Source organism: Neomonachus schauinslandi, chromosome 8 (assembly GCF_002201575.2).
Source record: "Neomonachus schauinslandi chromosome 8, ASM220157v2, whole genome shotgun sequence".
NCBI lineage: Eukaryota > Metazoa > Chordata > Mammalia > Carnivora > Phocidae > Neomonachus > Neomonachus schauinslandi.
Genome location: NC_058410.1, coordinates 2,935,344 through 2,941,343, shown reverse-complemented (window position 1 = coordinate 2,941,343; position 6,000 = coordinate 2,935,344).

Below are 6,000 nucleotides of genomic sequence, written 5' to 3'. Positions count from 1 at the left end.
AAAATGGTGGCTTATTAAAGCACAGGGACAGGACTCGTGGGCAGAAAGAGCTGCTGCCCCGGGGCTGTGAGGGGTGGCTGATTATATACTGTGGGTTGGGGGAAGTAAGGAAAAGGAGGTTTCGAGAAAGAACTTTCATATGCTAAAGAAGACTCACAGAATACTGGAGGCCTTGCCATTGACAAGCTGAGGTTGTTTACCCCTCCAGTAAGGCATTAACATTAAGATAGTTGGGAACTTCCTGGAGGAACCTTACATGCTGCCCACTTCAAGTATCTGTTCATGGGCTGCAGGTTATAAGGGCATTTAATTGTATTTACATTCCCTTCTGGAAGCTATTGCTAAGGCTTTTGTAAGTAAACTGAGGAAGAAGACTCAGGTCTTGCAGGATTGTGATCTCTATAAGTTAACTATTTGTTTTTCCTTTAGGACAGCCAGGAGTGCCTGAGGAATGTCTTATATATCCCATGGGGTGGTGGGGTTGCGGGGTGTCAGCTTCTGCTTTGTCCTCAGCTTGCCTTCTCTTCCTTCATTACCTGTGCCCCCGCTACAAGGGCATCAACAGAAATGGAAGCTCACATCTCTGACTACAGACTTAGTCCATGGTGGGAGCCAGCCTGCTTTCTCCACTGCAGCAGGACGGAGCTGGGATGAGCCCTTGGGCTGTGACTGCAGAAGCCTGGAAAGCCCTCTGATCTGCCCTGACACTGGCTGAAATTCCACCTCTGTGAGAATGAGAGGGGTTGTGCTGATAGAAAAGGAATCCTTGGGGAGGGGCTCCCCCTGACTAAACTCAGGACAATATCAGCATCAGAAAGAACAGTGACTATAAGCAATGGAGATGCCTCTTCCCCATGATCCTCAAGGGAGAACAAAAAGATGTAAAGAAAGACCACAGAATGGGACAACATTTCTGCAAATCATATATCTGATATGGGACTTGCACCTAAGATATTGAAAGAATGCTTACAACCCGGTAATACAAAGACAACCCATTCAAAGAACAAGCAAAGGACTGAAGAGAGATTTCTCCAAAGAAGATACACAAATGGCCAACAAGCTCATGAAAACGTGCTCGACATTATCCGCCACGAGGGAAATGATAAGGCCATACTGCTTCCCACTCCGCAGAAGGGCAGCAAATGGAGCACCACGTGTCCGTAAGGAGGTAGAGGAAGAGGCCCCCTCACAGAGTGGAGCCACAGCCTGGAGAACAGTCTGGCAGTTCCTCCAATGACTAAACACAGAGCTGCCACATGACTCAGCAGTCCCACTCCCAGATCCCCACCCAAGAGAATTGAAAACATATGTTCACACAGCCCTTGTAACCAAATGCTCATAGCAGCATTGTAAATAACAGCCAAAAAGTGAAAACAACCCAAATGTTGGATCAACTGACGAATAGATAAGTAGAAATGTGGAATAACCATACAATGGAATATTATTCAGCAATAAAAAGAAACGAAGTCTTGGCACATGCTACCACATGGATGGATCCTGCAAGCACCATGCTTATGGAGACGCCAGGCACACGGGACCACATGCAGTACGATCCCACTCATATGAAATGTCCAGAGTGGGCACATCCAGTGAGATAGTAAATACACGGGTGGCTGTGAGGAACGGGACATGGGTACTCAGTCTCCCTCCAGGTGATGAAAATGCTCCAACATGGGTTGTGGTGATGGTTGGTACAGCTCTGGGAATGTGCTAAAAACCACCAAATTGTACACTTTAAAGGGGGAAATTGCATGATGTGTGAATTGTATCCCAGAATGATGTGTGAATTGTATCCCAGAAGAGTTATTTTTAAAAACTTAACAGTAAAAAACAAAACAAGACAAAAAAAAAAAAAAAACCCACAACTTTAAAAAATGCACAGGAAATAAAAAAAGCAAACAACATAAAAACCTGAAACTCCGCTGTCATAATTAGTACACCAACTCTTTTGGTAATTAAAGGGAAAGAAGCATTTACCTGTATGAACTATTTCAGATAGTCCTAGTGATGAAGGAAAGCTCTTCTTCTCAGATTAAGTTGAGCTAATAAATTTGGAAGAAAGGTAGAATTAAAAGAACACCAGTTTGCAATCCCTAGGGAAATGACGGATTCAGACGAAAATCAGCAAGGAATGCTAAAAACTATTCTGTAGATAAATGAGAGTTGGATCTTTACAGGGATTATTTGCTGTCTGAAAGGGGAAATGCAAATTTACAAGGAGGGATCTAGGAGATCCTACTTAACATTACCATCAGAAGGACAGAACTCTAGTACCTCCTGGTGTGATGCCTCATCAAGGAAACAGCCCTGCAGGTGGGGTCCGCCCACACCTGAACCTGAATCCAATCAAGCTGGTGCACAGGAAATGAAAGGATTGAAAGAAGTAATCCAATGAAACGATGAGGAAGTAATCAGGCATGTCCAGCAGGTGGAACACTTAATAGAACAGCAGGGCCACTGAACCCCTCTCCCACAGGCCCTGGCATGAGGGAAAAGGGACTAGAAATATAACCGGAGTCACATGCAGAACTTTTACGTTTTTAGTAACCACAATAAGACTAAAAAGAAATAGGTGAGGATAATTTTAATGCTATAGTTTAGCCCAATATATCAAAAATATTCTTTCAATATATATTCAGTATAAAAATTATTATTGAAATGTTTTATTTTCTTGGGCGCCTGGGTGGCTCAGATGGTTGAGCGTCTGCCTTCGGCTCAGGTCATGATCCCAGAGTCCTGGGATCGAGTCCCACATGCTTCTCCCTCTGACCCTCTCCCCTCTCATGCTGTTTCTCTCTCGCTCGCTCTCTAAAAAATAAATAAAATCTTTAAAAAAAAAAAAAAGAATTAAAAAAAAAAGAAATGTTTTATTTTCTTCCTTCCATACTAAGTCTTCAAAATCTCGTATGTATTTTACACTTATGATTCATCTCAATTCAAATGCTAAATTTTCTTTCTTTTTAAAAAAAAGTTTATGTTTTTTTTTTTTTCTTAGTGATCTCTGATGTAGGGAAGACATTAGGGTTCAAGGCCGAGGGCCAAGAAAGAATTCTTAAGACATCTTTGGTGCAAAAAGGTGGTTTTATTAAAGCACAGGGACAGGACCCATGGGCAGAAAGAGCGGGACTGGGGTCATAAGGAGTGGCCCATTATATACTTTCAAGTTGGGAGGGGGTTAGGGAGAGCACAGACCTCCCAGGCATTTTGACAACAAGGTTTCCAGGATCCTGAGCGGGGCTAGCTATTGTTGGAAAAGGTCATTTATTATTGTTTAGTAAACCCTTAGTCATAAAACCCTGCAGATGTATCAGTGGATCAGATCTATCAGTGGATCATATGCTTGGGGATAATTGCCAACATGTATCTTGGGGGGTAGAGATAAAGGAAGTTTCCAAAGGAATTTTTATGCGTTAAAGTAGACTCACGGGATCCTGGGGGTCGGGCTAAGGTTGCCTTTTGTCCTTAACAAAGTATCTACATCGAGGCAGTTGAGGTCCTAGAGGAATGTCACCCTGCTGTTTCAAGGACTTGTAAATGGGCTGTAGGTAGTAAGGAAATTTAATAAATTTTCTTCTTCATTTCCCACATCAGTGTCTGCTCCAGAAAATGGAATACGAATATTTTCAATATGTATCACATAGTGGAACAAAGCAATAAGAGAAACATCAGTGTCTTGTTTTAAAATTCCAATAAATCGGGGCACCTGGGTGGCTCAGTCGTTAAGCGTCTGCCTTCGGCTCGGGTTGTGATCGCAGGGTCCTGGGATTGAGCCCCACATCGGGCTCCCTGCTCCGTGGGAAGCCTGCTTCTCCCTCTCCCGCTCCCTCTGCTTGTGTTCCCTCTCTCGCTGTGTCTCTCTCTGTCAAATAAATGAATAAAATCTTAAATAAAATAAAATAAAATAAAATAAAATTCCAATAAATCCCCAATTTCAGTTAACATAGCTGGAGCACCGTCTGTTGGGGCAGAAATTAGTTTATCCACCCTTAGCTGTCACTCAAGACTCAAAAATACCCTCTCCCTGGGTTGGCTTTCCAGGCCATGAATTGGCCAAGTTTCTTTCTACACCTGAAACTCTGTGGTTCATTTTACATCTGGTTTCATACTGGAGCCGCATGGTATGTTTTAGATCAATTCATTAGGTATTCCTTTGTTTAACCTAAATGATGTTTCAAACAGTGGAAGAACTTGTGTATATTCTGAATATACAATGTTGGTTTAACATGTTTGTCACGCAGACAAATTTTCTGCATCACGAAATGCGGTTTCTCCTCATTCCTTGCTCTTCTCTATGCGTGGTCCTCAAGACACATCACAGATTCTTTCCTCTGACCTCCTGGCCATGACAATGGTCACTTCTATTTTACCTAAATAACCCCTTCAAGCCCTGCCGGCTTCCCACAGTGGCACCTCTCCTCAGGGGGAAGCCCTTGACAGGGCTCTGTCTGGACTTCAGGCACACATTCTCCACCCGTGGTCACAGTGCCGGAGATTGGGACGGCCAGGTGGATCGTGGCCCATGTGACGTGAATACGCCGGGAGCGTGGTAACTGTCACACTGCGGAGGCAGAGACATTAAAACACAGAACGAGATCAGGTCGGTTCTCCAGAAATCTTTCACCCACAAACCGGGTTGACCTTTGCCTGAGTTAAGCTTGTTGACGTGGCCTCAAAGGAATTTCCCTGTGGGTCAGGCCACTTGGGGCTGGAATGCCGTCCTAAGCAGCATATCTGAAAGCTAATATTTGGTTGTCCTTCTCTCTTATCCTTGGCCTAGTTCTACACTTAAAAAGAGAAGGTGTAGCTTTACCGAATTCCCTGTCGGTCAAGCAAACACCAGCATCACCGAATCATTAACCTTAAGAGGACATTGCCAGTGGTGAGAGACTACCACAATGGGGGCCTTGAACAACAGACATTGATTTCTCACCGTTCTGGAGGCTGGAAGTCCCAAATCAAGGTGTGGCAGGGTTGGTTTCTCTTGAGGCCTCCCTGCTTGGCCACAAGGCAAGCATCTTCTCATCGTGCGTCCACACGGCCGGCCCTCCCTGTGTGTCTGCCTCCGGGTCCAAATCCCCCTTTTTGTAGGGACATCAGCCATATTGGATTAGGACCCATCCCAATGACTTCCTCTTAACTTGATTGCCTCCCTCAAACACTGTCACACTGTGAGGTCCTGCGGTCCTCCAACATGAGGATTTTGGGGGGAGGAGGACACAGTTCAACCATCGCACTACCCACAATTTCTCCTGGGTTTTATCATAACTCATTTCCTGTCCCTCCGCCTCCCGTTTCCCCGTTTCTGTACATGGCGTGTGTGGATGGCGCTGAACTTCAGGTGAGGCTTCTCTGGAGAGAGTGTGTGCGATGCCATCACTTATGAAGAGAGGTTGCCTGCTAGGCGGGCACGCGGCTTTCGGTACATGGAGAAGACGGCGCGTGGATCGGCTTTCTTGTGCTGCAGACATTTCAAAGCCAGAACCGGTATTCCTCAGACTTCCCCGCCGCACGGACTCTGCCTCGCGACCTGGGCTGAGGTCAGGGCCAGGTGGGAGGGCGACGTCCCTGTGGAGCGTGGCGCGGAGGCAAGTCTGGCCCAGGGTGGCAGGGGCGGGGCGGGGGTGTCTGCCGGTGGAGCCCCGTGCTGTGGGGACAGCAGCCCTGGCTGTGTTGTCTCGGGCCAAGCAGCGTCCGGGCCTGCCCTCCTGACGGCTCTGCACATTACCAGGATGGTTTAATTCTCTTTCTGCTTAAAGTGGCTGGAGTGGATTCTCTTGTTTGAGGGAGGCCATCAAGACTCCACCCGAGTCTGTGATCGTGGACACGTGCCAGAGTCTCACCGTCCAGCACGGGAGCCCCAGCCTCGTGCAGCTGGGGGACTCTCGGAATGTGGCCGGTGTGGCCAGGGAACTGAAGTTTGCAGTGTATTTAATTTTAAGTGTAAATGTTGATAGTCAAACGTGGGTTAGTGGCCACTCTGTTGGTCAGCACAGCATCAAC